Here is an 11,551-nt window from a genome sequence, read left to right as displayed (position 1 = left end):
TGTAGTAAAGCACTTAGCTTTCAAATCAACTAGAATGTGTTTGAGCATAATAGTTATATTGACACTCAATACAGAGGCGACTGATGCGACTAAATTGAGAATTTACTCATTTTTAAATTGACACCCTTGCTCAATTCATCATCGCCGATTGAACAAGTAGTGGTGTGATTCTAAAGCGGATGCCCTCTGCATGTACATGGGCTATAAGAGACGAAAGAACGTAAGTGGTCTCTGTGAAGTATGTCTAAAACACAAACATTTCATAGTTATTTTGGGCGAAAAAAAACTTCTAGGAAAGAACCATTTGTTCAGGCTTCTGTGTCTTACAGCTTATGAGACCAACAATGTCGGTCTCACAGACCTTCTGAAAAGTTATCCGAGCAATCATGAGACCAACGGGCCGACGATCCAATACTGCGGTCTCGTGGGCCTTCTGTCAGTTGACCTCAGGGGTCACAGACGGTCCATATAACCAACATGTCTGCCTCGCTACAGGCCTTGTGACAATTTATGCTAACTATAGGCTCACGAAAACTACAGTCATTTACGAGGGTTGTTGATGTCTTGGGCTGTCGATATATCGGATATAGTTGCAGCATGTCGCTTGCATCCTTTTGCCCATGTAGGCTTCAGACCGAATTGTTAGCGTTGGATTTAGCCATCTCTATTCTGTACGATGCCATCCACTTTGGGTCAAATTAATCCATCTACATTTATAACCTTGGCGTAGATTACTTTATAATAGATGGCGATATATGTTGCTTAGCGACGGGAGACTGCGATACAAACCCATCAAATTCGATTTGATATACATAAATAACATATTTTCATGAGCAGGTGATATTTTTGTCGTAAAATACAGTACGGGAGTCATCATTTTACTTTCTATATACATGATCTAAATGCGAAACTTACTATTTTCATGGTTTTAGTTCTATTTCTCCCTTTCGACTGTAAAACTCAAATCGAATTGAACAAGAATACACCATGAAGATACTTCACTTAACATATACCTCTTTGAAAAAGCCATACATTATGTCTGAATAACAATAATTCAATCTTTGAAATTTAATTTATGAAATTAGTGACTAAATATTTCATTAGGGGATAAAAATTTAAAAAAATAGAACCTAGAAGTTAAAACACATGACACCCCCCCCCCCCTCCCCATAATAATAATAATAATTTGTTCTTAGTAGCTTCACTAAACAAGCTAAGTCGAGCAGAAAGTATAATTGCGAGGCCGTTAAACTATTGTGGCCATACATTTTGTATTCGAAACTTGAAACGTAAATTTGACGTTCTTAGGTTACCCATTACGTGTGCTTTTGTTGTATAGCGTTTCTTTTCAAATGAGAGATCGTTTTTCAAGTTGTGAACGACATTTAGGCAGAACTGATTACCAACAAATATTACTCGATAATGTAAGAATTGAAAAAGTTGAGGCATAGGATTGGTTTTTAGTTCTCTTTAAAGAGATTGGGTAACTTTGTCTCAGATTCTGAAACAAAATCCTGGATTTAGCTCATGCTGCAATGATGATTATAAACCTCTAGGTCAGTCAGGAACCCCATGACTTTTACAAGCCGATCGCCTGTTTGATTATCAAGATATTTATGAATGGAAATAGAAATCAAATTTTGCGTTTTCCTAACGGTTTACATAACACTACAGTATATTGGGGAAAACCGAGTATGGTAAAACCGGTCACTCAAAGGTTTTTACTTTTTTGAGGCACTTCTTGATCATTTTGAAGCGCATTTTAGTTAGAGCTTCGATATTACACCATATCAAAGACGCTGGTAATACGTAGGGCCATGCATCTCAGATTTGGCTTTGGTAAACAATGCCTTTAAGTAGTACAAAGTAGTACAATCTACGCCATAAAAACACAGGAAGTGCTCCCAAGGTTTATACAGAATAGTATGATCGAAGAAAGAGGTTATTTATTTGTCTGCAGACGTAAGAAGTTGACGGAGACGCGAAGGTTCAGTGGAAGAGGAGTGGTCTCGTAACCGTGAGGTCCCGGATTCGAAACTGAGTCGATACACTTGTGCCCTTTTGGTAAGGTATTTAACCTCATTACCAAACCCCTCGGAGAGGAGATGAAGCCGTCAGTCCCCTGATCGTTTACATACTAGCATAATAAACCCATGCTTTCTCATCAGTTAGCTAAACCAAACCATTATACAATTATAAAGTCAGGGGCCCGTTTCATAATTTTTTTTTATCTATAACAAATGCTTAATTTCTTGGATAAATTTGCTCTCAGCCAATCAGATTTCTTGATTTCAGTAGCTTATAACAGTAGCGTGTAACTTGTTATTGATATCGAGTTTGCTCTCAGCCAATCAGATGCCTTGATTTCAGTAGCTTATAACAGTAGCGTGTAACTTGTTATTGATATCGAGTTTGCTCTCAGCCAATCAGATGCCATGATTTCAGTAGCTTATAACAGTAGCGTGTAACTTGTTATTGATATCGAGTTTGCTCTCAGCCAATCAGATGCCATGATTTCAGTAGCTTATAACAGTAGCGTGTAACTTGTTATTGATATCGAGTTTCATGAAACAGGGTCCAAGATGAAGCAAATCTTCGTCCACATCGCTTCATCTACCGAAGATGTGAAGTTATTAAGAAAGTTGAGCTCTGATAAAAGTGACAATTAATTTGTGAGCTTTCTCGTTTTCTTTATGCTACTAGAGCAGAATAAACATCCCTTAAAGCCCTGTACTAGTTCGCCAGAGGGATTAGACCTCCCTGCAAGGTCACTGGCAGGTGGTTATCTCATCACATCAGCTCTCAATTAACAAAAGAAAAAGAGGATAATGGGGGACCAACAGGCATCGATTAGGCATTGTTTGCTATAATGAGGGCGCAAGTAGCTATAAGTAGTACAGTGGGGCTTTAAAGGATTGCTCCTCAAAGGCCTCATATTGAATAGAAGTAGCCGAGATGTTTGGACCAACGATTCATGTCAAATGCGTATGTAGTCCCGGATCCTCGTTTCTCTGTGCGGTACATGTGAATTTTAGCAAGACTTTAAGCCAATAACGATTCTTAACTTCACATTGTACACCAAACCAAGTGTGATGTAGGCCTACGCAGGCCTGGGCCTACGATATACTAAACCTTTCCCAATGACTTTCAGTTTCTTTCACGATGTAATACTTCGACTAGGATTCATCTTTAAGCCCCCCCCCCCCCGGATTATCGTTAATACATGAGAAGTAAATTCAATAGAACTAACTCAATATTTCCTTATTCACTACGATTATAACAGATTACTGCGACGACATTATGGAATCTCTCTTTTTTTTTTTTTAATTAACGTCATAAAAATCTTTTTAATGTAATTAATTTTCGATCACTGGCATATATTTCAAATTGTTATAGACCAAGACTGAATTTTTAAACATTTTAATGTTTATATAACACAGCAAGATGCATCGTCATCAGATGTTAAATGAGGATAATACAAGGTTTGAAATGAAAGTACAACAGCATGAAAAGTCTATTTTAAAAAGATGCCTTGACTTTTCTTTTGGAGTCAAAATGTATGCAACAATACTTTATTTCCTATGGTTTTGTTCCAAATTCACTACTAAAGATAGAAACAAATGATTAAAAAAGTGAAGAAAGAATGAAAGAGCACCCGCCTCCATTTACAGTGCACGGCTCATGTTTCCATTTAGGGTAAAAGCATACTTTCTTCCATCAAGGAAGCATTGCGTGCAGTCATCAAGTATACACTCAAATAATGAACCGACAGCGTGCTTGCTTTTGTGTGGTTAATGCAAAAATACATAGCGGCACGTACTTACCTTGGAGTCGTTAAGCACTATATACTAGGGTATGAATAAAGCCTGGTTTCTAGCACAAAATCATCGCAGTAATGGCTCTTAGATCACAATTGCGAGTCACATTAAAGCAGCAAGCATTCCCGTTAATGCAGGGAGCGAAGATGGTAATGCATTCATTGTATTCAGAGGAATTACTCCATCAGCGCTGTGTATTCCACATGTGTTCGCAGGCAGACGATCAAAAGCGATCCACACACTGCGAGTTCTAAGCGGGGAAATAAAAGAGCGGGAAAGACGAGAGAGAGAGAGAGAGAGAGAGAGAGAGAGAGAGAGAGAGAGAGAGAGAGAGAGAGATAGAGAGAGAGAGATGTATATCAGAGGCTATTTTACGTACATGAGCCCGGTATGGGTAATCTTTGCATCTACCATACGCTAATGCAGCACCGTCGAACGAATTGATTGGACTGAAAAAACGGGGGAAAGGGATAAAAAGGAGAGATGGAAGAAAGGGAAGGGAGGGAAAAGAAGAGGAAATTGATCTGTTTTCATTCGCATGCATGATGGGACTTCAGTGTCCTTGATGTTTGTAAGTTTAAACTAACTCTGACAGTGCTGTTGCACGTCGCACTACTTAATAGCGATAGAAATTAAGAGAGGTAGCATAGAAGATAAAAGAGGCAACGATAGCAAGAGAGGGAAAAACAGAGCAATGAATATTCTCATATTTATGCATGAAGGCCAACCAGTCTTGGTGCATTTAAATGAAATAGAAAAGTAGACATGCAGTTATTTGGGAATGGCAGTGTACTGCAGAGTATCTGCAGTCCAGCTGTAAAAATGCTGAACCTCATTGTAATTCATTTAACGCCTGTAAACGGTTAGCCCCAAACATATGGCCATCCGGTCAATGCACAGAGAGAACTCACACCTACCATTATGCTAATTGATGTTCTAAAACATATGGACTTTTGGTACGTCCCAGGCGCGGATCCAGGGGGGGGGGGGGCGAGCGGGCCTTGGCCCCCCTCCCCCGCAAAAAAAAAAAAAAAAAAAGGAGAGAGAGAAAAGGAAAAGAAGAGAAAGGGAAAGAGGAGAGAAAGGGGAAAAAGAGGACGAAGAAAAGAAGAGAGGGAAGAAGGAGATCGGGGGGGGGGCAAAAGGACCAACCTTCCCCCTCCAATCAAAAAATAAAAGAGAAGGAAGGAAAGGGAAAGAAAAAAGGAAAATAGGAGATAAAGGGAAGGAAAAAGAGGAAGAAGAAAAGAAAAGAAGGGGGATATCAGTTGCAATTTTCCCGCCAACAAGTTGTGGATCGAGGGGAGGCAAAAGGCCCTTGCCTCCCACCCCCCCCCCCCCCGTCCCCGCTAAACAAAGAGAGAAGGAAGGAAAAGGAAAAGAGGAGAGCTAAAAGGGAACAAAAAAGAGGAAGAAGAAAAGAAGGGGAGATCAGTCAACAATGTGTGGAGCGGAGTGGGGGCCAAAATGACCTTGCCCCCCCCCCCTCCCCCAGCAAACCTAAAAGAGAGAGAAGGAAGGGTAGGGAAAGCGAAAGAGGAGAGAAAGGAAAGAACAAACAGAGAATGAAGAAAGGTAAAGGATATCAGTTGTAATTTTCTCGTCAACAAGGTGTAAATCGGGGGGGGGGGGGGGGGGGGGGGGGCACTGACGTACTGATAGGGGAGGGGGGCTTTGGGGAAATCAAATTCAAACGTGTTTTTTTTCTAATTCCATAACGGTGGTTTACAAATAATGCAGAATTGACATAATTTTCCCCAATTTTTCCTCACTTTTAAGTAAATTGTACTTTTTTATGCGTTTGTTGGAAAATGACAAATTCCTAAATTTATAGCCAGGCAAGAAAATGCTTCTTGAGATGCCTACATGTCACGGCCCGCGGAACGGCGGGGATCGGGATCCTCGAGCCCCCCCCCCCCCCACTTTTTTTTGAAAAAGTATATTAAAGAGAAATAGAAAGAAAGAGAGCAAGAAAGAAAAAATAGTTAAATGCCAGTGTCACATTATAATGAGGTATCAAAATTTGCTCATCTGACCATGATTAAATTAAATGCCTAAAACCACGAGGGCTCTGCCCCTTGGGTTCCACCTAGGGCCCTAAGGTGGGCCCTTAGATGCTCATCTGACAGTAATTAAACGCCTAAAACCCCTGAGCTTCCGGGGGCTCTGCCCCTGACCCCAACCAAGAGCCCTAACGGGCGGGCCTCTTGATACTCATCTGACCGTAATTGAGTGCCTAAAACCCTTGAGATTCCGGGGGCTCCGCCCCCTGAACCCCACGCCAATTAGTGACCTGCCAGTGTCACAATTAGGTATCAAAACAATGCTCATCTGACCTTAATAAAATTCCTAAAGCCCCTAAACTTCCGGGGCTCTGCTCCCTGGACCCGCCTAGGGCCCAAAGGCGGACCCCTGAATGCTAATCTGACCGTAAATTATTGCATTAAAGCTTATCTGCCATAGTTTACAGGAGGGATTAGACCGCCCTGCAAGGTCACTGAACAGGTGGTTATCTCATCAACTCAGCTCTCAGTTAACATAAGAAAAAGAGGATCATGGGGGACCAATGGTCACCGATTACGCATTGTTTGTTATATAGAGGGGCGCAAGTAGCTACAAGTAGTGCAGTGTGCCTTTAAACCCCTGAGTTCCGGGGGCAGACAAGGTATCAACATAATGTTCATCTGACCGCAAGCGCGTAGCCAGGGAGGAGGGGGGGGGCGGTGGGGTGGTCCCCCAAAAAACGCCGGCCAAAAAAGAGAGGAGTGAAAAGGAAAAGGACGTAGGAAGAAAAGGGAGTAAACAAAGAACATTTTTGAAATTCAGACAAAGATTAAGAGTCGAGAACGGTACGAATCGTCTGCTTTGTCTAATGATTTAATGAAACGTAAAAGCTTAAGCGCGGGAGGGGGGAAACTGAATTTAGACGAAGATTAAGAGTCGATAACGACACAACGAATCGTCTTCATTCTCTTAATGAAACGTAAAAGCTTCCGCGCTTCGCGCGGGAGGTGAGGAAACATAATTCAGACGAGGATTATATTTGGGGACGGTACAACGAATCGTCTTCTTTCTCTAATAATTTATTGAAATGTCAAAGCTTCCGCGCTTCCCGGAGGAGGGAGGGGGAAACTTGCTCCTCCCTGCACCCACCCCTCCCCCCCCCCCCCCCCAATTACGTCACTGCTGGTCACCATAACGTACCAATATTTGGCTCGCATGATTTCAAATTTGGGCCCCCCCCCCTAAGAAATCCTGGATCCGCGCCTGTTCACTTGTTCACTTGAACTACATGTTAACAAGTAGATTGTATATATTGTTTCGAGCTTTCTATACTAGAGGTGTCTACGATTACACACTCATAGCCTTGAGCTCGAATTGGAGCCACCATAAAGGGTCGAGATATCTCTTGAGCTCAACACGCGAATCAAAACAAATGAAAAGAATCACGCGACGCAAAGCTTCAATCTTTTTACTTGAACTTGATTGTCGCTTTATTCCTTAAACTTTTGCTGGTAGCATAATGAGTGTATGAAATCAAAGGCGTAGAAAGGGAGGTTGGGAGAGGAAGAAGGAAACAATGCGAACGCAAGAATTTTAGGTGAGCCTGGTAGGCTATACAGGTGGTTCCATTTCAGGTCGCCCAATGTCGGTCCGCCCCCTTACAAAGTCGCCCTCAATTGGTCATGTCCCCCTCCCCCCCCCCGATTTTTTTTGTTGTCGATTTTGGGATTCTTGGTCAGCTCGCCCCAGCTTTTTTGGTAATTTCGCCCCTAAATTTGCTGTTTTAATTTGATGCCTTTTACAAAGTCAAGCAATTATTGGTTCCTAGCACTAGGGTCTGCGTTACCCTAACTCTAACCCTAACCCTAGGACACCGGGCCCCGCGTTACCCTAGGACACCGGGCCCCTGCGTTACCCTAGGACACCGGGCCCCTGCGTTACCCTAGGAAACCAAGGTCCGTATTAACCTAACTCGAACCCTAACCCTAACAATAAATACAGTTTTTTTCCCATGTTTTACATATTATATTATTATCAGGTATATCGGTAAAAAACCGGTATATCACTTTGAGTCACATATCTATATGTTTCAGATTTGTTGGGGGTACAATATTGAACTCTTAAATTCAATTTTATTGGTCCAAAAGAAAATTCGTTGCGTTTAAATGCATTATATTCACAGAGGGGGGCCCCAAAACGCCGGCCAAAAAAGAGAGGAGTGAAAAGGAAAAGGACGTAGGAAGAAAAGGGAGTAGACGAAGAACATTTTTGAAATTCAGACAAAGATTAAGAGTCGAGAACGGTACGAATCGTCTGCTTTCTCTAATGATTTAATGAAACGTAAAAGCTTCCGCGCTTCGCGCGGGAGGGGGAAGATGAAATTAGACGAGGATTAAAAGTAATAACGGTAGGCCTACAACGAATTGTCTTCTTTCGCCAATGATTTAATAAACCCCCCCCCTCCCGCGCTTTGCGCGGGAGGGGGGGGGGAAACTGAATTTAGACGAAGATTAAGAGTCGATAACCACACAACGAATCGTCTTCTTTCTCTTAATGAAACGTAAAAGCTTCCGCGCTTCGCGTGGGAGGTGAGGAAACATAATTCAGACGAGAATTATATTTGGGAACGGTACAACGAATCGTCTTCTTTCTCTAATAATTTATTAAAATGTCAAAGCTTCCGCGCTTCGCGGAGGCGGGAGGGGGAAACTCGCCCCTCCCTGCACCCACCCCCCCCCCCCAATTACGTCACTGCTTGTCACCATAACGTACCAATATTTGGCTCGCATGATTTCAAATTTGGGCCCCCCCCCTAAGAAATCCTGGATCCGCGCCTGGTACGTCCAACTCCATCCCAGAAACAAGATTCAGAGTTATTTGATTTAGCTTTTCACAAACAAAAACCAACAAGCAAGATAAACCTAGGGCAAAGTAGGAAGTTAGAATAGAGAATTGGAAAAAATGAAAGAGGGGAGACAAAATATATTTATACGTAGTTCATCGGAGTTGCCGTACGTTCCGCTCCCTATTTTGTAAGACCTACTCAAATATGATGCAGCTGCAGAAACTATTTTCAAGGTAGGCTCTTTTGTGATATCTGCATTGATTCCAAAAACGTTTTGAATCGCATTTGTTATTGTGAATGGAAGTATTGGAATATAATCCTATGTTTTTTTTGTTACGGCCTTTTATGGTCTATAATATGTTAACCAAATCTATGTCTCTTTAACACACAGATAAAGACTGTGTATGCGTTTATTTTGCTGCAGTTTACATCGTCAAAGTGTAAACGAGGGTCGAAAGATTCGCACTGCTATGCGTAGATCAATGCAGAGAGGCGCCATGATTGATAGTTATTGTGACGTCAGCACTATCGTGACCCTCTTTTAAGCATCTAGTGCAATATCATATGTATCATGGCGATGCTCATGTGTTGCCATAGGTTTGTATAGAAAGAGCTTATTGCTTCCGCATTTGCCATGTTCAATAGCTTATTTTCGTGATGTAACCAAATTGTATGCATACGTCTTTGTTATTAAAGTGCTCTGATGCAAATTATTTCTTTCACCTGTTACGAATAATCGTATTTCAATAGTCAGTGTGCAGATTGCAAACATTAGTTGTTGCTAGGTAGGAAATACAATATGGTTTGGCTTACCTAACAACATGCAATATACGCAATTTGCGCTGACTTTTGAAATACAACTATTTATAATAGGTGAATGAAACAATTCGTATATCAAGGCGCATTGCAAGGACGTATGCATTACATTTGGTTAAATTACGAAACTGGCCTATTTAGTTGCATTTTCAAAGCGATGAGTAATACAGTTCCATGCTTGGCCGCAAACCTGTAAACTTTTGAGGTCTATTTGCAGATATTTACGGGATCAGATTACACATTACACAGAATAGCCAGTGCTCTTGCATTTTGATTCGAATTTACTCGTATTTGAGTCCGGTCCAAGACGAAATGACCACACTCTGTTCCTGACTATATATTTGGGTTTTGACTTATATCAAATAGGAAATTTAAAAAGAAAAACAACGAAAAGGAAGGAAAAAAGTAACCACCACAAGAACAGATTAGATTGTGTAAGGTGAAGTTTTAAAAGTGAATTGATCAGAAATATTCAATCATTTTGATGTTGTATGGCATCCCCATGATCCCAATTCGGATTGTCGATTAATTTTAAAACACGTTTGTAGGCCTATATGGAGAGAAGTGCGGTGAGGTAGAGGGAAAATGTTATAGGGGGTAGGAAAGCGAGAGAGAGGGGGAGAGAAATAGAATGATAGAGAGGGAGAGATATAGAATGAGAGAGAGAGAGAGATAGAATGAGAGAGAGGGAGAGAGATAGAATGAGAGAGAGAGAGAAAGAGAGAAAGAGAGAAAGAGAAAGAGATAACAATAAAGAGAACCAGAGAGAGAGAGAGAGAGAGAGAGAATGAGAGGTACATAGAAAAAAAAACACAGGGGAGATAGAAAATGGAGACACAGATCAGGACAGAAATAATATATTAAAACGACAGAGAGGGAAAATAGATCTTGCTTTATTTGCTTTCTGCAAATTGGCCCATTCATCATGATTTGCCACGCTATGTTCATCTGTCACTTGGGAAATATGACTGTGGTATGCGGTCTTCCACGGGGGAACATGAAAGAAAAGAGATGCAAAGTAGGTGCTATACAGGGGGCTGAAATACACGCTTAAAAATATCGAACGCGATTATACCAAAACAATGAGGAACATCATAGAGTTGCAACAGTTATCTTAAAACCTGTAATTTTAATGTAAAGTATACATATTATATATGCTGAATATAGAGGGTTTCTCTTTAATCGGCAGCTAATTTTAGATCGCCAATGAGCTAGTGTAATAACATACACCGAATCTGTCAAGCAAATACCTTTCCAGATGTGTCATGAAACTGATTCATGATGGTTTAAACCATCATGATGTATGTATTCACCAAGACATATTTACAACGTCCTATCAACCATTTCAAAAGTAATCATTCAGGGCGATAGTATATTCTACATTCACATCAAACACGTATAATTCATCCCCAGTTTTAGCACACACGGTCTATAATCTTTAAAGGGTCATACTAAGAAAGAGAGAGAGAGAGAGAAAGAGATAGAAAGAGAATAAAAAAAAAATAATAGAGAATGTTTGAGTACAGGAGGGTTGAGAGAGAGGCTCGAGGAAAAGGCAAATAAAGAGAAAGAAATAAGAAAGAAAGTGAAGATAAGAGAGACAGAGAGAAAGAGAGAGAGAGAGAAAAATAAAGAAAAAGAAATAGTCTCAGAAAGAGAGAGGGAGTGAGCTCAGAGATCGAGAGAGATAGATCAAGAGAGAGAGAGAGAGAGCAGACAAGAAGGAGGCGTAGATAAACATAAAGAAAAGGAAGGAAAATGGACTGATTTTGTAGAGAAGAGACATACACTCACGTACAGAGTGAATGATTTCGGAAGGAAAGACGAATGGTTTCAAGGGATTTTACCAGCGTGATATTAGCCCATAAATCATGTTTATGAAAGGGAGAAACGACCTCACTGACGGGAGCGTGTCTATGCATAATTGCACAGGTAGATACCCCGGTAGATACGGACAGAAGGGTTCTCAAAAGGTCCCAAGTCCATCTTTTATACAACAGCAGAAGTCTGCTTCCAAAAGGAATTTAGATTCATTTCGTCCTCTAATTTGTTATTAAACTCCCCCCCC

Source organism: Strongylocentrotus purpuratus, unplaced genomic scaffold, assembly GCF_000002235.5.
Source record: "Strongylocentrotus purpuratus isolate Spur 01 unplaced genomic scaffold, Spur_5.0 spur5_scaffold_13, whole genome shotgun sequence".
Taxonomy (NCBI): domain Eukaryota; kingdom Metazoa; phylum Echinodermata; class Echinoidea; order Camarodonta; family Strongylocentrotidae; genus Strongylocentrotus; species Strongylocentrotus purpuratus.
This window is presented reverse-complemented; position numbering follows the sequence as displayed.